The 22,287-nt window shown below is 41.9% G+C and overlaps 1 protein-coding gene across 4 annotated transcripts in view; it reads right to left on the minus strand.

The window, feature by feature from the left end:
* The window catches only part of MBNL3 (muscleblind like splicing regulator 3), a 117,022-nt gene that overhangs the window by 90,704 nt on the left and 4,031 nt on the right, over positions 1 to 22,287 (minus strand). The window contains exon 1 of one of the 4 annotated variants that reach the window (XM_032592237.1): positions 8,389 to 8,564. The exons of the other annotated variants lie outside the window; for them this stretch is intronic. The gene's annotated coding sequence lies outside the window, so the exon portion shown is untranslated. Of the gene's footprint in view, positions 1 to 8,388; positions 8,565 to 22,287 lie in introns of those variants that run through there. 4 annotated transcript variants of the gene reach the window in all.

Genomic DNA, 22,287 nt, shown 5'->3' on the forward strand with positions numbered 1-22,287 from the left:
GAAGATACCAGATCCGAAGCAGGCTCCAGGCTCTGAGCTGTCAGCACAGAGCCCCACGTGGGGCTCGAACCACGAAGTCATGACCTGAGCCGAAGAGCCACCCAGGCGCCTCTCCAGTAAGTATTTTAAGAAGCAGATGCGTACTGTTGGCCCATCCCATGGTCGTTTTGTGCTAGGTGCTTGCTAACGCACACCACGTGTTCAGATCTCCTGACATGCGCACAATGTAAAGGCATGTACAAGAGCCTGGTTGGACTGAGGTTGATCAGCAAGAGGGAGGTTTAAATTTTCCAGTGGGTCAACAAGGAGAAAGCATAGTCTGGATTCCTAGGGAGAGACAGAGCCCTCCTTAGGTCTAAAATACGACTAAACGGCATGCCAAAGATTAGGAAATATAAGGGAACTGGTTAGTGCTGCTTCTGTTTATTTATCTTAGTAAAAGCTCTGGAGAGTTAGTCACTGAACACATGATGATTTCTGGAGATAATTACAGTAGGTTATAAAGGCCGTTTGTTGGTGAATTTCTAAACCCAACTTAACTGCTTGCGTATTTTATGTAAGGGAATTTCTGAATAAAAATGGAGAATAATCGTACATGTGAAAGTTAATTAACCCACTTACTTATTGCTACTAAGGAAGCTTTCTTGTTGGGCACAGTATTAATATGTTGCCACTTAATGACAAAGATAAACTGTAATGTAAATATAATGATGAGGAAATTGTACCAACTTGGCCCATAAAGTGGATCTACCCTGGGACCCTGGTCTGAGCTGCACTTTGTATAGCATCCAGTCCCACCAGTGTCCTGCTTTCTGGGCCAGACTGGCTCGCACACTCCTCCGTGTCATTTTCAGCAAGTTTTCCCCTGTGCTTAACCCTGAAAGTGACTATATCATCAGTGCCCTGGAAATAATGAATGTGAAACAATACAGAAAGATGAGAGGCTAAAAATCACCCACACTGAGGCCAAAACAATAATTCCAATGTTAATTCATCGTTGCTCTGAAGGACTTTGTATTTGTCAATTTGTCTTGGCTGCATAGAATTCCTGAGCATTAGAGACAGGAAGATGGCGGCGTAGGAGGACGCTGGGCTCACCGCGCGTCCTGCTGATCACTTAGATTCCACCTACACCTGCCTAAATAACCCAGAAAACCGCCAGAGGATTAGCAGAACGGAGTCACCGGACCCAAGTGCAGACGAGAGGCCCACGGAAGAGGGTAGGAAGGGCGGCAAGGCGGTGCGCGCTCCACGGACTGGCGGGAGGGAGCCGGGGCGGAGGGGCGGCTCGCCGGCCAAGCAGAGCCCCCGAGTCCGGCTTGCAAAAGCGGAGGGGCCTGACGGACTGTGTTCCGACAGCAAGCGCGACTTAGCGTCTGGGAGGTCATAAGTTAACAGCTCTGCTCGGAAAGCGGGAAGGCTGGAGGACAAAGGGAGGGTGAGCTGCGGAGCCCCCCGAAGACAGAGCTCAGTTTGGCGGGGAACAAAGGTGCTCGCCAGCGCCATCTCCCCCGCCCATCCCCCAGCCAAAATCCCAAAGGGAACCGGTTCCGGCCAGGGAAATTGCTCGCTCCGCGCAAACACCCAACTCTGTGCTTCTGCGGAGCCAAACCTCCGGCAGCGGATCTGACTCCCTCCGGCTGCCACAGGGTCCCTCCTGAAGTGGATCACCTAAGGAGAAGCGAGCTAAGCCTGCCCCCCCGCCGCCGTGCACCTTGCCTTCCCACCCCAGCTAATACGCCAGATCCCCAGCATCACAAGCCTGGCAGTGTGCAAGTAGCCCAGACGGGCCACGCCACCCCACAGTGAATCTCGCCCCTAGGAGAGGGGAAGAGAAGGCACACACCAGTCTGACTGTGGCCCCAGCGGTGGGCTGGGGGCAGACATCAGGACGGACTGCGGCCCCGCCCACCAACTCCAGTTATACACCACAGCACAGGGGAAGTGCCCTGCAGGTCCTCACCACACCAGGGACTATCCAAAATGACCAAGCGGAAGAATTCCCCTCAGAAGAATCTCCAGGAAATAACAACAGCTAATGAGCTGATCAAAAAGGATTTAAATAATATAACAGAAAGTGAATTCAGAATAATAGTCATAAAATTAATCGCTGGGCTGGAAAACAGTATACAGGACAGCAGAGAATCTCTTGCTACAGAGATCAAGGGACTAAGGAACAGTCACGAGGAGCTGAAAAACGCTTTAAATGAAATGCAAAACAAAATGCAAACCACCACGGCTCGGATGGAAGAGGCAGAGGAGAGAATAGGTGAACTAGAAGATAAAGTTATGGAAAAAGAGGAAGCTGAGAAAAAGAGAGATAAAAAAATCCAGGAGTATGAGGGGAAAATTAGAGAACTAAGTGATACACTAAAAAGAAATAATATACGCATAATTGGTATCCCAGAGGAGGAAGAGAGAGGGAAAGGTGCTGAAGGGGTACTTGAAGAAATTATAGCTGAGAACTTCCCTGAACTGGGGAAGGAAAAAGGCATTGAAATCCAAGAGGCACAGAGAACTCCCTTCAGACGTAACTTGAATCGATCTTCTGCACGACATATCATAGTGAAACTGGCAAAATACAAGGATAAAGAGAAAATTCTGAAAGCAGCAAGGGGTAAACGTGCCCTCACATATAAAGGGAGACCTATAAGGCTCGTGACTGATCTCTCTTTTGAAACTTGGCAGGCCAGAAAGAATTGGCACGAGATTTTCAGGGTGCTAGACAGCAAAAATATGCAGCCGAGAATCCTTTATCCAGCAAGTCTGTCATTTAGAATAGAAGGAGAGATAAAGGTCTTCCCAAACAAACAAAAACTGAAGGAATTTGTCACCACTAAACCAGCCCTACAAGAGATCCTAAGGGGGACCCTGTGAGACAAAGTACCAGAGACATCACTACAAGCATAAAACATACAGACATCACAATGACTCTAAACCCGTATCTTTCTATAATAACACTGAATGTAAACGGATTAAATGCGCCAACCAAAAGACATAGGGTATCAGAATGGATAAAAAAACAAGACCCATCTATTTGCTGTCTACAAGAGACTCATTTTAGACCTGAGGACACCTTTAGATTCAGAGTGAGGGGATGGAGAACTATTTATCATGCTACTGGAAGCCAAAAGAAAGCTGGAGTAGCCATACTTATATCAGACAAACTAGACTTTAAATTAAAGGCTGTAACAAGAGATGAAGAAGGACATTATATAATAGTTACAGGGTCTATCCATCAGGAAGAGGTAACAATTATAAATGTCTATGCGCCGAATACCGGAGCCCCCAAATATATAAAACATTATATAATAGTTACAGGGTCTATCCATCAGGAAGAGCTAACAATTATAAATGTCTATGCGCCGAATACCGGAGCCCCCAAATATATAAAACAATTACTCATAAACAGAAGCAACCTTATTGATAAGAATGTGGTAATTGCTGGGGCTTTAACACCCCACTTACAGAAATGGATAGATCATCTAGACACACGGTCAATAAAGAAACAAGGGCCCTGAATGAGACATTGGATCAGATGGACTTGACAGATATAGTTAGAACTCTGCATCCCAAAGCAACAGAATATACTTTCTTCTCGAGTGCACATGGAACATTCTCCAAGATAGATCATATACTGGGTCACAAAACAGCCCTTCATAAGTTTACAAGAATTGAAATTATACCATGCATACTTTCAGACCACAATGCTATGAAGCTTGAAATCAACCACAGGAAAAAGTCTGGAAAACCTCCAAAAGCATGGAGGTTAAAGAACACCCTACTAACGAATGAGTGGGTCAACCAGGCAATTAGAGAAGAAATCAAAAAATATATGGAAACAAACGAAAATGAAAATACAACAATCCAAACGCTTTGGGACGCAGCGAAGGCAGTCCTGAGAGGAAAATACATTGCAATCCAGGCCTATCTCAAGAAACAAGAAAAATCCCAAATACAAAATCTAACAGCACACCTAAAGGAAATAGAAGCAGAACAGCAAAGGCAGCCTAAACCCAGCAGAAGAAGAGAAATAATAAAGATCAGAGCAGAAATAAACAATATAGAATCTAAAAAAAACTGTAGAGCAGATCAACGAAACCAAGAGTTGGTTTTTTGAAAAAATAAACAAAATTGACAAACCTCTAGCCAGGCTTCTCAAAAAGAAAAGGGAGATGACCCAAATAGATAAAATCATGAATGAAAATGGAATTATGACAACCAATCCCTCAGAGATACAAACAATTATCAGGGAATACTATGAAAAATTATATGCCAACAAATTGGACAACCTGGAAGAAATGGACAAATTCCTGAACACCCACACTCTTCCAAAACTCAATCAGGAGGAAATAGAAAGCTTGAACAGACCCATAACCAGCGAAGAAATTGAATCGGTTATCAAAAATCTCCCAACAAATAAGAGTCCAGGACCAGATGGCTTCCCAGGGGAGTTCTACCAGACGTTTAAAGCAGAGATAATACCTATCCTTCTCAAGCTATTCCAAGAAATAGAAAGGGAAGGAAAACTTCCAGACTCATTCTATGAAGCCAGTATTACTTTGATTCCTAAACCAGACAGAGACCCAGTAAAAAAAGAGAACTACAGGCCAATATCCCTGATGAATATGGATGCAAAAATTCTCAATAAGATACTAGCAAATCGAATTCAACAGCATATAAAAAGAATTATTCACCATGATCAAGTGGGATTCATTCCTGGGATGCAGGGCTGGTTCAACATTCGCAAATCAATCAACATTCGCAAATCAATCAACGTGATACATCACATTAACAAAAAAAAAGAGAAGAACCATATGATCCTGTCAATGGATGCAGAAAAGGCCTTTGACAAAATCCAGCACCCTTTCTTAATAAAAACCCTTGAGAAAGTCGGGATAGAAGGAACATACTTAAAGATCATAAAAGCCATTTATGAAAAGCCCACAGCTAACATCATCCTCAACGGGGAAAAACTGAGAGCTTTTTCCCTGAGATCAGGAACACGACAGGGATGCCCACTCTCACCGCTGTTGTTCAACATAGTGCTGGAAGTTCTAGCATCAGCAATCAGACAACAAAAGGAAATCAAAGGCATCCAAATTGGCAAAGATGAAGTCAAGCTTTCGCTTTTTGCAGATGACATGATATTATACATGGAAAATCCGATAGACTCCACCAAAAGTCTGCTAGAACTGATACATGAATTCAGCAAAGTTGCAGGATACAAAATCAATGTACAGAAATCAGTTGTATTCTTATACACTAACAATGAAGCAACAGAAAGACAAATAAAGAAAATGATCCCATTCACAATTGCACCAAGAAGCATAAAATACCTAGGAATAAATCTAACCAAAGATGTAAAGGATCTGTATGCTGAAAACTATAGAAAGCTTATGAAGGTAATTGAAGAAGATTTAAAGAAATGGAAAGACATTCCCTGCTCATGGATTGGAAAAATAAATATTGTCAAAATGTCAATACTACCCAAAGCTATCTACACATTCAATGCAATCCCAATCAAAATTGCACCAGCATTCTTCTCGAAACTAGAACAAGCAATCCTAAAATTCATATGGAACCACAAAAGGCCCTGAATAGCCAAAGGAATTTTGAAGAAGAAGACCAAAGCAGGAGGCATCACAATCCCAGACTTTAGCCTCTACTACAAAGCTGTAATCATCAAGACAGCATGGTATTGGCACAAAAACAGACACACAGACCAATGGAATAGAATAGAAACCCCAGAACTAGACCCACAAACGTATGGCCAACTCATCTTTGACAAAGCAGGAAAGAACATCCAATGGAAAAAAGACAGCCTCTTTAACAAATGGTGCTGGGAGAACTGGACAGCAACATGCAGAAGGTTGAAACTAGACCACTTTCTCACACCATTTACAAAAATAAACTCAAAATGGATAAAGGACCTAAATGTGAGACAGGAAACCATCAGAACCTTAGAGGAGAAAGCAGGAAAAGACCTCTCTGACCTCAGCCGTAGCAATCTCTTACTCGACACATCCCCAAAGGCAAGGGAATTAAAAGCAAAAGTGAATTACTGGGACCTTATGAAGATCAAAAGCTTCTGCACAGCAAAGGAAACAACCAACAAAACTAAAAGGCAACCAACAGAATGGGAAAAGATATTTGCAAATGACATATCGGACAAAGGGCTAGTATCTAAAATCTATAAAGAGCTCACCAAACTCCACACCCGAAAAACAAATAACCCAGTGAAGAAATGGGCAGAAAACATGAATAGACACTTCTCTAAAGAAGACATCCAGATGGCCAATAGGCACATGAAAAGATGTTCAGCGTCACTCCTTATCAGGGAAATACAAATCAAAACCACACTCAGGTATCACCTCACGCCAGTCAGAGTGGCCAAAATGAACAAATCAGGAGACTATAGATGCTGGAGAGGATGTGGAGAAACGGGAACCCTCTTGCACTGTTGGTGGGAATGCAAATTGGTGCAGCCGCTCTGGAAAGCAGTGTGGAGGTTCCTCAGAAAATTAAAAATAGAACTACCCTATGACCCAGCAATAGCACTGCTAGGAATTTATCCAAGGGATACAGGAGTACTGATGCATAGGGGCACTTGTACCCCAATGTTCATAGCAGCACTCTCAACAATAGCCAAATTATGGAAAGAGCCTAAATGTCCATCAACTGATGAATGGATAAAGAAATTGTGGTATATATACACAATGGAATACTATGTGGCAATGAGAAAAAATGAAATATGGCCTTTTGTAGCAACGTGGATGGAACTGGAGAGTGTGATGCTAAGTGAAATAAGCCATACAGAGAAAGACAGATACCATATGGTTTCACTCTTATGTGGATCCTGAGAAACTTAACAGGAACCCATGGGGGGGGGGAAGGAAAAAAAAAAAAAAAAAGAGGTTAGAGTGGGAGAGAGCCAAAGCATAAGAGACTGTTAAAAACTGAGAACAAACTGAGGGTTGATGGGGGGTGGGAGGGAGGGGAGGGTGGGTGATGGGTATTGAGGAGGGCACCTTTTGGGATGAGCACTGGGTGTTGTATGGAAACCAATTTGTCAATAAATTTCATATATTAAAAAAAAAAAAAAAAAGAATTCCTGAGCATTGCCAAAACCAGTTATCAGCATAAGACTGAAAGTCACCATTAAATTTTGGCCCCTAGACAGCATGCTGCCAAAGCTGTTACTGGTGGACTAAAGAAATACCCATGTAAATCACAAGGCTGGCCAGCAGCTCTGTTGTATGCTTTGTTTATTGTAGCTTTTAAGCTACACATCAAGCATTCTAAAAGCACTTATCCCTCAGCATGGGATAATGTGTGAGCCAGTCATGTAATATGCTGTAAAATTCTGGCCATGTAAAAGGAGCAGAAAGTAAAGTCAAAGTTGGTGTCTCACTTCCAAGTATAGATGAAAGTGAACTTACTTGGCTTTTGGTGTGAAAGGACTCAAAGGACTACAGACTCCATGTAAGAGACACCTTCACATCAATCTCCAGTGTCTTGAATGTCATTTAAAGATGAGTATGTGGGTGCCTGGATGGCTCAATTGTTAAACATCCGACTCTTGACTTTGGCTCAGGTCATGATCTTGCAGTTCGTGCGATAGAGCCCCACGTCTGGCTCTGTGCTGACAGTGCAGAGCCAGCTTGGGATTCTCTGTCTCCCTCTCTCTCTGCCCCTCCCTTTGCTCATGCTCTCTCTCAAAATAAATAAACTTAAAAAAATTTATAGATGAGTATGTACGATTTGTGAAAAACAGAATAAAGCACATAATTTCAGTTGAATTGAAATTATAAGAGCAAATGTGCACAGTAGTTACTGTGTGCCTGGCACTAATCTTACCTTTTTCACATACATCAATGCATTTACTGCTGGTAGCAATCCTGTGACGCAGGTCCATTATTGTCCCCATTTTCCAGATATGGAAAGTGAGACAGAGAAAGATTAAGTAACTTGGTCCAGGGTCACACAGTGAGTGAGAAGAGCAGAGATCAAATTCAGGCATGCTCCAGAATACGTGCTGCCCACCTCTACTCTGTACTGCCTCCAGTGGGCACAAAAATGCAGAAACATAACCTAAGATTTATAGGCATATTACTAGGGATTTGGGCAGATAATGAATCCAAGTACTTCCTAAAAAACTGTAAAGACTGGGGTGCCTGGCATGGCACTCAGTCCGTAGAGCATGCAACTCTTGATCTCAGGGTCATGAGTTCAAGCCCCACATTGGGCATAGAGGTTACTAAATAAATAAATAAATAAATAAATAAATAAATAAATAAATAATAAATGTAAAAAAGATCATTCACAGTTCTATTAAGATGTGATTTATGGAGGTACCAATCAATATCAACAACAGGCTCTACTTACGTTTTATTTACCAGTGAAACGTGTACTTGCATTGTATGCATAAAGTTGAAGTCAAGTACGTGGGCATCTGAGATTTAACTTCACTGGACCTTCTTATTGGATGGGTTCAAAGTGGAGGGGACAATGCCCTGGAAGGGATATGCATATCAGATGAGTGGACGAATTAGATCCAGCACGGAACTCTACTCAGGGTTTCAGCATTCCCCAATACGTCTGTCCATCTCCCTGTCACATAGTGGAACTCTGGATCAGCTGTGTGCTTTACGGTGAGCGCCTCAAGGACGTGTCGTATTCATCTTGTCACTGGCTCAATACCTCGTATATACTAAGTTCTCAACAAATACTTGCTAAACTAATGGAAGTGGTGAGCACCTGCTCTGTGGAAGACATTGTGCTACCTGGTGGTCCACATGCAGGGTGGCACGGAACAGTGCCTGGTACACGCTGGGACCAAAAAGGGAGGCAAAGCCAAGAACAGAGTGGGTGAGTGTGGGCCTTCATATAAGAAATCAACTTTCTCCTTAAAGCTGATAGAGTAAGTGGGAGTCCGAAGCTGTCTCAATTCATTGCTTCTCTTTAAAACTAGATCAACAACCCCCTCAATTTAGCTCTTATTTTGACATTCTTTATAGAAAAATGTCTAGGTTCCTTACCTTGATATTAAAACTTATTTGAATACTTGCTCAGGGTTATATCCTCAGCACCTAGAAACACGGCTGACTCATGTAGTGTGCTCAATAAGGGTATGCTGATTGAACAACCAATGCAGAGAGAGAGAGAGACAGAGAGACAAAGAGACAGAGAGGAGAGGAGAGGAGAGGAGAGGAGAGGAGAGGAGAGGAGAGGAGAGGAGAGTGAGAAGAGAAGAGAGAAGAGAAGAGAAGAGAAGAGAATGAGAAAAGAGACAGAAAGAGAAAGAAGGGAGAGGGGAGGAGGGGAGAGAGGGGAGAGGGGAGAGAGAGGGGGAGAGGGGAGGGGGAAGAGGGGAGGGGGAGAGGGGAGAGAGAGGAAGAGAAGAGGGAGAGGAAGAGAAGAGAAGAGAAGAGAAGAGAAGAGAAGAGGAAAGGGAAAGGAAAAGAAAGAAAAGGAAATGAACAAAACGGAACTGCAAGTGGGATGGAAAGTTGAAACAGAAAAGTCTTGTGAGGTCAAATACCAGAAAAACCAACCGGGGATTTAAAATGTGCTGTGAGAGCTGCACGCATTCAGCACAGTTTACGGTAAAATCTCCTAAACAAAAGATTCCTATAAAAGGATCAGGCACCACCAGTATTAAATAATAGTATATCTCACCATAATATAACTTTCAAAAGTCTGGTTGCTGTTACCGACAGTAGTGTGCAGGGCAGGCTTATCCCGCACAAGGGTACTGTAAATTGAATGATGCTTTCTCCCCTCCACTTCTAAGAGTTTACAGTTCTCGAATTTGGAAAGTCTGCAGCTTTTGGACATTCCAGATGTTTACTTCAGTCCAGCAGCACTGTCTTTATCCAGTACTCAGTCTTAGGTCACTAATGCATTGTGAAAGAGACAGACAGCAAACCCAAGTTCCCAATGAAACCTTTTTTATATTTCCACAATATAACCACAGAGATTTTAAGCACAGACTGTGGAGTCAGTGGGTTAAGTTCAAGTCTTGACGCTGCTGTTTACTAGCAGAATGTCTTCAGACATGCTACTAATCTCTCTGAGCCTCAGGTTCCCCATCTGTAAAAAGGAGATAAATAATAACACCAACACCATAGGGTTGCAGTGAGGATTAGATGAGAGAGTATGTGCAACGTGCTTATCGCAGTGCTTAACACAGAGTAAGTAACTGTTTCCATTAGAAAGGAGTACAGGGCACCTGGCTGGCTCAGTTGGAAGAGCATGTGACTCTTGATCTCGGGGTTGTGTGTTCGAGCCCCACACTGGCCGTAGAGGTTATTTAAACAAACTTTTTTAAAAAGAACAAAATTATATTACTTCTTCCTATCACTTCTTTTTTTAAAAAATGTTTATTTATCTCACTTTGAGGGAGGGAGGGAGGGAGGGAGAGAGAGGGGGAGAGAATGAGTGGGGGAGAGGCAGAGAGAAAGAGAGACGAGAATCCCAAGCAAGTTCTGCACTGTTAGCACAGACCCCGACTCGGGGCTTGAACTCATGAACTGGGAGGTCATGACCTGAGCCAAAATCAAGAGTCACACATTTAACCGACTGAACTACCCAGGCGCCCCTTCCTATCACTTCTTAATATGACCTTAACATTCCTTCCCTTCCCTTCCCTTCCCTTCCCTTCCCTTCCCTTCCCTTTCCTGTACATTGTTCTATAGTTAGGCCTATTCTGGTACTAAAAACTGGTTATAATCAATATTAAATTTGAATAAAAAGGTATGATCAATTGATTTTAGGCCAGATATTACATGGAAAGGTACAATTGCAAAAGATCCACAGCCACTGCATATCTATAATACTACTGCACTCTACTATAGAACTCAGGTTTAAATATCAGTCAAAACTGTCCCTGTGTGTGTTTGTGTGTATGTGTCAGAGGAAAGGCACTTAGCACTTAGGATGCCCTATTATAAACTAATAAATATGTAGTCTGTAAATATGCTTTCCAAACCAGAAGAAGACCTGTCTGATATACTTTATTACCAAAGCAATTTTCCGAAGTTATAGGTATAGTGATCACCTGGTCAAAGACTGCTTTGGAAGGATGCCAGGGTCGACATGCTGTAGAAAGCCAATTGCAAAAGTCACACACAACCCGGATACCTGATTTCTGCCCATGCATTTTTGTAGATTTGCTTTTTTTTTGTCACGTGAATTTGTGTAGCTTGTGGACTGGAGTCAGATAAATTGGCCTCCTTCCCCCTTTTTGCCAACCGTTCTACACATACAAGGCTGCAGTTTTCAATGCAAATACTGGGAGAATCGAATTCTTGCCAAGAGAAGAGGTTACAGAACCTCTGAATGTCAATATGCGTATTAAGGAGCATGAATGCTGTACTGGGAACTGAGGCCAAATGGAAGCTAACCTGTTGAGACCAGAGGGAGCTGCAATGATGAACAAACACAAGAGAAATCAAATGGAATTCACATCTGAAGACGTGAATACCCCTCAAAGACAGTAAGTCCGACAAAACCGGACTCCCCTGACAGTTTTCTACATTATTTTGATTTTAATTATCCCAATATTAATTATTAATAATTTTAGTTATTTGAACTTCACTGTGCAAACCTCAGTTACAAAATACAAGTTCACTGTGCAAAAGGACTCTGAGAATGTGTTGTCACTGATACTAGTGAAACCCAAAAAGGATCCATTTGCAAATTCAATTTCTTTACTGAATCCAATAAGTAACTGTAATAATAATAAACCAGAGAGCAGACCCTGGAGGAGGAACTGAGGTACCAAAGAGGTGTAGTTAATTGGTAACACGGAACAAACTTTTGAAGAGGTATCAGACTAAATTAATTCGTTGAGAGGCACAGAGTTCACAACTTTGATTACAAAGCTGTTTGATTCCCTCAACACAATAGCCTTAATTTAAACCGACCATATGAACTTGCCTTCTTGTGCAATCCTTCCAATTATCAAGCAAAGAGTTAGAGGATGTTGATCACAGACTGAATAAGCTCCTTTATGCTATTATTTTAAGTTTGGATCTGCTGGGTGTTTTTACTTGAACAAAGTAAAAATACATCCCCAATAACTTAAATATAAAACCATTTAGTTTGCTTCTCTATTTAGGATACTATAGATATCTATTTTCTCCAGGCTCAAATGGTAAGGAAGACATTTAAAGTAGAAATCATTAACGGGAAATTAAAAGCAAAAATTTCACAGTTATTTTAGAAATCTATTTAACAAACATTTTTCCTGGGGATGAGGGTCTTTTAATCTAAGTCACTATTGATTTTGTGCAGTATACTCTGCTGGTAGGAAGATGTTATGACACTATTTTGATTCCTGTTGATGGAATAGTCTTAAATTCTTATCAACAAGTAATATTTGCTCAGTAACTTGAAATGCAGCATAAAAAAACAAAAGCTAAAATTATAATCTTATATATATGTATATATACATGTCCTATCACATATATATGCCTAGATATTTTGGGGGGGGGGGATAGGGAATATAACTTTAATGCAATTTAATCCTCAGAATGTGGTATTCATTGTAACCATCAATTCCCAGGCATTCCACCTAAGAATCCCTTCTGCCCACCCCCCCACTTTTTTTTTTAATCTGGAATATGTGGCAAAATAAACACAGACTGGGAAATGCTGGTGTAGATCATTAGTACCTTTACAATAACTTCAAATATTTAAGTTTTTCAACATGTCGTCAAATTTGCATCATTTTCTTCTTCAGAATAAAAAGCATTTTTCAGAACCTCCAAGCAACAAGCCTTTCTCTTTGACTAGAATCAACATTAACCCAGACATAAAATACAAGCTTGCATTCAAGATATTTTGTACCAATAACTGTCAGCTTCTGAGAAAGGAAGAATAAGATATGTTCTAAAAGAGAAAATGGGGATGGTGATTACAAGAAGGGGAACTGAATCTGGACCCGAGGCTTATTTTTTTAGTTACACATTAAAACAGAAAATCTACAAAACACTGAAGTTGCCACATGCAACACAGGGAAGGTGCTGCCCGTGTTGAAATTTCTAACATTACGAAGGACTGACCTGGGATCCTAGTCTAAAGGTACATCATAAAGTAAAAGTACATCCTTGGCAGTTACATTCACATCTTCATTATTCTTTAGAGCTTTCCTCACCTTGTCTTTCATTTGCCTGGGGCCTGACCTATAGAAAGATGTCAGTCACATTTACAGAAATTCAGTAGCAAGGACAGGTCTCTAAAGAAAGCCATTGAAAAACAATCTTACCTATTCCTTTGGCTGAATTCCACTATCTTGGTGTTGTTTTGTTCAAACCTACCCCAGTTCTTTTGTGACAAGCTTAATCCTATACCTTAAGGGCAAAAAGAATAAAGAGGAGAGTTCTTCGTGGTTTACTTACTCAGACTGCACAAGTACTACTGGGCATATTACCACAGACGCTGTGCCAGGAGGGGAGACACTCCGTACATATTTGGTGATTTACACACACTTCTCATGTTCTACGTTTGGTGAGTGAAAGGAGAATCAAAGATCACATTCTGCATCACCTGAGTGTCCTTGTCAGTCGGTGAGCATTACCTATGACACTCCTACCTTAAAAACACAACAAAACTCTTACTTCCCTCGATCTTATTTCTTTGTGAAATTCCAACATTCCTCTTCTTAGTCCTCAATCAAAGAGAGTCCTCCTCTGCTCTTCTCCTTAGGCTGCCTCGTCCACTCCTAGGGGTAAATGACGGACTCCCAAGGTCTTGCTCTGTTATTTTCTCTACATTCTGGACAAGTTTAATCCAACTTCATTCTAGGGTTTTCCACATGCTCTTTCACTCGACATCATTTTCCTGACCCCTCACTCTGCATTCTCTGGTATCTCCCGTCCCACTGCAGCACCATCGACCAGAGAGCCAAACCAGTTTTTCTGTTCTATCCAAGTGAGTAAGAGATTAATGTTGGCTTGACTTACAAGGAAATAAATGCCTTCGCTGATGGAAGAGGCAGGCCACAGGACACGAGATGGTCCTCAAATGATGAAGAGAAACGTGACTAGACAAAGAAGAAATTATTGTGTGCCGGGGGTAGGGCTGTCTTGAAAAGCGAGTGAAGAATTGAGGGTGTAATTTTTAGCTTGGTAACTTTCAGGTGCCAAGGAGAGCACTTGTATTTCATAGTTACAGGAAATTTTGCCAGAACAAAATGAAAGCACCTAGCAGAGCATCTGGCATACAGTAATTGTTCGATAAATGTCAGCTGACTCTAAATAAACACCCTATTATAGGACGTTTTTATTGGGTGTGAAAGTGGGGGTTCAAATTTTATTCCTAGATATAAACTCCTGCCCAGGAATATTAAGACTGATTTAAAAGTATAAGACGTTCCTGGAGGCGGTGGTAGTAAATGCTGCCCCTCGAGAACTCCAAGAGCCCGTGTCACCCGGTCTGGACCTACCAGCACAAGGAAGCGTCAAGGGAAGTCACAGGCCTCTGACATCCCGCCTCGTTACCTTCTGTGCCACACGACTCACACCAAGCAAATCGGAAAGGAAGCCTTAATGACACAGAAGAAAGCCATGGGTGTTGACTGTATTTTCTGCCTTCCTATTTCCTAAGTCTGCTCTGCTTTGGGAAACCTAACTCATTTTCACTTAGAAACCAACCAACCTCGCGTTCCGAAAGGGTTTTGTTTCATTTGAATCGTTACCCATCACGAGGAACAGTACGAGCCGGAGCTCCGACATCACCGGGCTTTTGCTTTCCTTACGCCTAACCACCGCAGGCTTCCAGAAAGTGCTAACGGTTGCAATTCTTCTGAGGAAGGGGTCTTCCTCACTTCTCACTTAGGAAAACCTCTGCCAACAGCAATACCAACGTCTGAATTTTCTTTTGGCCAGCAGGGTTCCCCCCAGATGAGGAATATGGTATAAGGGATTATCCTAGCCAAAGACAAGCAAATCTATCGTTTCTCTTCCCTTCCGTCTTCCTTCCTCATTCTAGAAGACACTTTGCCCTCACAGTCTCAGTGCCTTCTGGGGGGATCTTTTGTTCACAATCAACAAAATGAACTCGCCCGTTGAAGGTCTTGAGCTCTGTGTATACCTTAAAGTTTCAAGTGTAATTTGGCAGATGTGGCCCGCGAGGGATCATAATATCTCACCGACAGACTGAGAAAAGTAGAAGGCCGCATGAAATGAGCGGTCGCTTGGGGTTTAGTTGGCTTTAGCATATCTTCTTACATAGCTTTTTCTGATCACCAATCATTTGCCCAGTGTTCCCTAACCAAAAAAACCAGAAGGCTTCAGTAAAAGAAGGAGCTGATACCCCAAACCAGTGACTAATCTTGTTTGCCTAAAACACACAACCAGCCATATGCTTGCTGCAGCTGGAAACCCTGAATGACTCCTGCTCTGTGCATGTTGTTTATGGTGAAAGCGACGCTATAAGCAAACCTATCCTCTGGCCTAAAAACATACATATTGGTGCTTCCTAAACAGCTTTAACAGAGCAAAGAAATAGCTAAAAAGCTGTCACTCCCAGGATCTGGAAATGTCTGTAATGAGGTATTTTTTGGGTTTTTTTTGGTGATGGAGTAACACTTTATTATTGTGCTTAATTTGTTTTTCATCTCGTTTCATAAATTGATTGCTAATTACACAACTGTTAGCCGTGTAAGTCTTTTTCTATTCTTAAGTTTTAAATATGGCTTATCTGAAGAGGGAGATGAGAACTCATTTGTGACAGAACTTAGTTACCAACTCATTAGAGCTGAGATTATATTTTCTTTTCAGAGCAGTAACTTGAGTTTAACATTTAAATGTCTATGATGAAAAGCCTAATTTCATTTCAAATTCTCCGAGTTGAGAAAGCAGCAGTGAGATTTAATCACACTGGCAAGGAATTGGGGCGGCGGGGGTGGGAGGGGGACAAAGACAAGATCCTTATGATCCAACTGGATGGAGATGCAAAGTGCTCCAGAAAGCAGTATTTTCCTCCCCTCTAACAATTAGTGAAGTCAAAGGAATATGCAGAAATTGTGCAGGCTTCTAAGGGTGTTTCCAATCTCCTAAATAGATCACACTCAGTACTTTGTGTGACTAAATCTTTTTTCTTTTCTTCTACCGGGCTCAATTCTCGTTAGTACAAAATAATAAAGAGAAAGCCTATGTGGCTATTGTCTTCTCTATTTGTATAACCGTTCGCATCAATATCCTACGTGTATTTAACAGATGCTTGGCTTCTGCCTCCCATCCACAATTTTTAAACTAATTTAACGTGTGCCTTTGTTCACTGCAGAAAACACAGCCACGCTCAGGTTTTCTTCCAATGTATGGTAAATGTGCACATTTATATTTGTTTCAAAACCAGCTTTTTTTCTTGCAAACATATTCTCTCTGGATATGACCATTTTTGATTTGTAAAAACCAGAAGCAATTTTGTTAACTCTCTTAACTTACATTTAACTCATCCTAAAATAAGGTGGGCTTTTTCCTACATTAAAAAATTTTTTAAACAATTCTTTTGCTGCTAAGAGCAACTCAGGCCCATGTATCTCAAGATCTTTAGTGGTTTTTTTTTTTTTTCCCCTAAGACATCCTTTTTTGGCTTCTGTTCCCAGCAAGCACTCTTTTCTGTGTCTCATGTTTTAGCAATACCACTTGGTAAATACATAACACTTGCACAAAGTGTATCTCCTCAGGATTACAAAATACCATAGACACTAAACCTTATAGCATTCCAAGAGCAATACATCTCACTTCTCAGTTTGAAAAACAGACACATAACTCTCAAGGTACTTAACTAACATCGCTCAGTATATCAGCACCCTAGCCCCCAGTATCCCTCGACCACCTTCCCCTCAAAAACAGAGGACAAAACATTTCTGATCCAGTTTGAAAGAACATCCACTAAAACACTGACTTTTAAAACTTTTTGACAGCAACAAATAGTAAGAAACACATTTCATATCCTAAGTACCTATGTGTATGGATCTGAAAAAGTCTCACCCAAAATAGCCAATGTTACTACATGATATATTCTGACATTTTCTTACAATTGTATTCAATTTTGTTTTAAAGAAAATGTTAGTCACAACCTACTAATGAATTTCATTATGCACTAATGAGCTGTTGCCCACCACTTAAAAACTACAACGATAAAATGAATAGACTTTTCTCGTACAAGGTAATGTTGTTGGATCCGTATGCAGTAGGGTAAATCCTCATTAATTTTCATGCCATTAGTACAGACTGTGGTAACTAAGCCTGAGCCAGCTTGAAATATGTTTTTGAGTAACCTATAAGGAAAGATTCTGTTAAAATAATAATGTCAAGATGGAAGGGGTTACATACCCAAGATACTTCTAACGTTTCGGGATCATTATTTAAATGCAGCTGTGTTGTTAATTACAAATGAGTGTTAATATTCAGGCCAATAATCTGCTTAGAAAAATCTTGTCTGTTCTTAGTCCAAAATGTTTTGTAAATCAGAATATGGTCTTTAACGTGAGCTAGCAAAATTGTAGTGTATTTTCACTTTCAAACTCAAGAATGTTCAAAAAATAAACTCATGTTTTAAACAAGCCTATTTTTTAGTTCATGCAGTCACTGTTTATAAACGTGCTGATAGTATCTTCTAATGGTATCATCTAATAATAACAATGGTAATGGGTATACAGTTCATTTGTAGAGTGTTTTAAACTTCAGAAAACTCTTTTGTGAGCTGGTAAGGACCAGAAATCCTTGGATTACTGAATATTTTAAAAAGCGTATAATGACATTTGCCAGACCCAAAAATGAAACTTAATATTTGGTTTATCGTGCATGTGACAGATTACTCAATCCCATGAAGAAACCCAGGTGTCTGGCCTATAATGATTGCCCGTATTTGAGAGAAATTAACATTTCAAGGTAAAGGATCAAGCTAAGTTCTGAAGTGGGGGGTGGTATCTATTAAAGAATTCAGAAGAGATGTTTATCTTTCATGAACATCGAACATTTTGGCAAATCGAAGGCTTAGGAAGCTACGGGAGTGAAGGACAGGCCGGGAAGTCAGGAATTCCTGGATGTGAACCTAATCTCATTCTTACCCTGTTTTTGCTCTAAATCAATGCCAAACTGTTCACACCTCAGCTGCTTTATAGCATGCAAGAATTATACTGGGGACAAAACTGTTTCCTGGGAATGTCTTAGGTTAAATGGTTAATATTACAGCCCTCAAAGGTACTTCCATGCAAGGCAAAGTACTCCTGTACCTTATTTACCTTCATTATACTACGGAATCAAAATGGGATGCTGGTGTCCTGTGAAACTGGCCTGGGAAAGAGATCATTCTTTCCATCTCTAAGTTCTTGTCCACTTTAGCAATGGCCAGTTATTCAACCAATTAGGAAAGCCAATCATGTGACCTTAAAGGTTTTTAAGATAGCTGTTAACACCTGCGAGCGGAGCATTTTCCCCCAGTTACTACCTGGCAAGTTCGGGGCCATCATCTTTATTTGTCCCTTCTCTGCTGGGTCATCAGCCGAAAGGAAATGCCCTACCCAGCGGAGTCTTGATTTGGCAACCTATGGGCAAGTCGGTCAGCTCCTGTCGGGGAAAGAAGCTCCGTTTTCCATCCCATGAGGCAGCACATCCATATGCAGCTCCGGGTTCTTCAAAAGGCAGAATGTGGTTTCACTTTCTCCTCACCGCCTCATGATAAAAGGGCCCTGGTCCCTTCGTGGCATTTAATGAATGGTCCTCTCCTCCTGGCTTTGGACTTTTGGCCTTTCCAACCAGTCATTAACTGGCAGGAAATGCCCTCCTCAGAAATCACTATTGTGTAAATAGAGCTATAAACTTTCGAAGGCCAGTGCAATCCCAGACCCTCAAGCTGCACGTGCGTGTGTGTGGGGGACTCCTGATTATATAAAAGTACAGCCTTCCAAATTAAACTCAAACCACATGATACAGTCCATAAAATATACAAAACATGCAGTCCAGTGACAGATTTATTGTGGCCTTACAGAATAAAGCAAAAGAAAATTTCTATATGGAAAACACTGCTACTTTTGACCCAAACAGCCGCCAAACAGGAAGTTAAGAGCAAATCAGCCAGCTGTGGTCTCACTGTTATGAAGGAGACCAGCACAAGCGGCATTTCCTGTCACTGCTTGTCACCGTTCCTGGGTGCCTCTGTCTGAACTGTTGTCTCGGATGGCTAAAAATACGGAAATTTCTTTGGGGAATAGATGGGAGGCAACAAGGAGGCCTGAAAGTGAAAAATGTGACTTTTACCAAAAAAAAATTTTTTTTTTTTACTTAGTATGGGCCACACAACCAGTCACTTGAATGTGTGCATTTTCATGCCTACAGGAATGGGCCACATTAGTCAAATAAGCCTTTAGAGCCAGATATTAGACAGCCTTGTTGTTTCCTCTTCATTTAGGATCAATTTTCAGAATAGCAAGTTCATTAGTAAAGGGAGAAAGACGGACTACAACCTTCCAGAGAAGAGGGACTCACTTTACTTAGAGTTGATTTCTCTCTCCCCCGCCTCTCTCTCACCATCCCATGACGGGACTTCAAAGCGTGTGCACGGATGAGAGCTTTCTAAGGGAATCGTTTTCCAGGTCCTTTTATTAGTATTACCATTATCACACTCTTTGCAACACGTGGAGGTATTCCCGTCTTTTTCCAGCAATGTGAAATGCCAAGACCTATGCCACATTGTTCCAGCCTGTCAACTTCTCAATTCAAAGGAGCTTTGGACGGGGAGTTTTAGTGAGAGAGTAAAAGCATCCTGCCCTTCTATGATCAGTACGTTGAAGCTCTCAGTATGTACAAATGGGTCCCCCAGTCAAACCAGGTTTCTCTCTCTGAGAGGGAGGATTTATACGTGGCAGCAAGGCAGCGAGTTGCCCAGTCAAAAGTTCCGCCAAAACCTGAAGTCTTTCTCAAACAGGCCCTCTCTTGGGGTGCCTGTCAGTCAGAGCCCAGACCCTGGCTTCAGAAAGCTGGCAGAGCGCTTAGTGACGTGGCCTCTGACTGCAGCTGAGACCACTGCCACAGGCATTCATGAGACAGATTGGGTTACATGGTACCCCGGTCCTTCCCTCTCCTGTTTTCTGTCGTTTGAAGCCCTTAGCGAGAAAATGGGACCCTATAATGGGTCCTATTTTTCGCTTCATCCTTCGGGGTGAAATAATGTCTTTCTTCATGCTCTCCAATTGCTTAGGAAAAAAATGCTGACACAAATGAGTTAAGAGTTTAAATTTTTGTCCAAATCACTTCTGAAAAGACTACACTCCTCTTCTTTGCAATCCTCATCCATCACAGACAGCAAGAATTTTGGGAAATGTCAACGCGCCCTTTAACAAAAAGCACCCACAACTGGACCACTTCTCGAACGCGAACTTTTTGGAGTACGAGCACAACCTCCACACGGGCACGGAGGGGAAATGTGGTCTCCACTGTGCCATGGATCCTGTTGAATGTGTCCCTGTACATTTTTTCAACGTCTCAGGAAAAGTGCTACACAGTACATGAGTCCAATCATAATAAAGCAGCTACCTTAATAACATGTGACAATCTCATTTTTCTCAGTTTGTAAAGCACAAAATAGAAATTAGACTGAGGGGTATATGCCCAAGCTAATATATACACAGTGCTTGTGTTTTGCATGGTTTTGTTTTCCCTCCTGAAGGTGGAAGTCTGCAAAACAAAAGGTGAAATACGAGCTCTCTGGTTGTTTTGCTCGTGTTTTGTTTTGTTTTGTTGTTTGCTAACAGGCCACTTATCCCCCCACCCCCCCCCCCCAAAAAAAAAACCTACCGCCTTGCTTGGTCTCTTCATATTCCCACATCAGGGGAGACAGCAAAGGCTGTACTTAAAGACCGATGGTCCCGCGGGCACAAAAGATGATTGTGGTAGATGTGAAACGGCAGCTCGTGTCTCTTCAACCGTGTGGACTTTGCTTTCTGGATACAGTAAATAGAGCTGCCATTCATACCTGTATCTTGGTAAATAAAAACCTATGCAAATTCAACCTCCAAATAGGCAATCAGTGCTTAACTGAAAATGAGACCGCTCTCAGTGTCCTTTTGGTTTGTGTCTGTGACCTCATCACTTTATAAACTAACTACACGTGGCATGAGGCATCCAAGTCCCATTTTGTTCCTTTTTTTTTTTTTTTAATTCTGGTGCAATGGTTTGAAAACTACTTCTACATGACTTCTTGTTGAAGACTCATTTCCCTGGGATGGGAGGGAGATACGGCAAATGCAACTACAGGTGGCAGATTACCAGCTGGCTTGCAGGCCATTCCTTGAGGACTCAGCCCAAAGGCTGCCGCTGCTGCTTGCTCTTCCCTGAACCTGTTAGAGTTGCTACTGCACATTCAACCCAGGCTTCAGTCTGTGGTTGTTGTGGTCACTGATTTGTTTGGACAGTAAAGATAGAGATAGTGCTACCTGAAATCATGGGAAAGATGCTCATAAGATGTACGAAAAAGGCAGACTAATCTACGCTTCTGTGTGTTCAACACGCTTTTCCTGAGAACCTACTATGTGCCAGGCACTGAGGCTATGAGGTAAGGAGACCCAGCAACCTGCCTAACGAGTGACCTGTACATTCAGGGAAACTTGAAGAAACCCGAAGAAACAGTTCTCAAACTTCCACACCAATTGCAGGGAATGCCAAGAAGCTCAGGATTCAAAGAATTCGATGGGGATGGGTTTGAGGCAATCTGAGTGATCCAAAATGGAAAAGAAGAGCCAGCTAACGGCCAGTCGCTACGACGCTCCCATGGCCGCTGGAGATCAAATAGCCTGTCGGAAGTTTCTAGTGCCAAGCCCCTGCATTTCTGTGCAGACTGCTTTTCTCAATTGGAAAAGCCCTTTGAGTTCACCCACTGTGCAGGCATAAAACAAACTCCTGCCTAAAACTGAAAACAAATCACTCCTACTCATAAGCCAACTCAGCATTGATGGAAGTGGGCCTTGAGAGTGCACCTCGTATTTAACAAGCGTGCCTAATTGATTTCTAAATCTCTAACCAGGCTCCTTTCTTACCCTTACCACTTTGTTCTCACGGCTGTTATAGAGTTCTGGGATGACTATGCTTGAGTTTCTTGAAAAGCATCATACACATGCAGAGGGCGAATCTGTATGTGTGTTGTATACGTATGCACGGGAATCTACATGTGGATATATATGTATCTTACATTCACGTACATACGTACGCCACATACGCACGCAAGCGTGCACGCATGCATTTAAATCAGGCTTCCTTTCATTCTCCCTTCCTCTTG

The sequence above is a fragment of the Lynx canadensis genome, chromosome X, assembly GCF_007474595.2.
Source record: "Lynx canadensis isolate LIC74 chromosome X, mLynCan4.pri.v2, whole genome shotgun sequence".
Lineage (NCBI taxonomy): Eukaryota > Metazoa > Chordata > Mammalia > Carnivora > Felidae > Lynx > Lynx canadensis.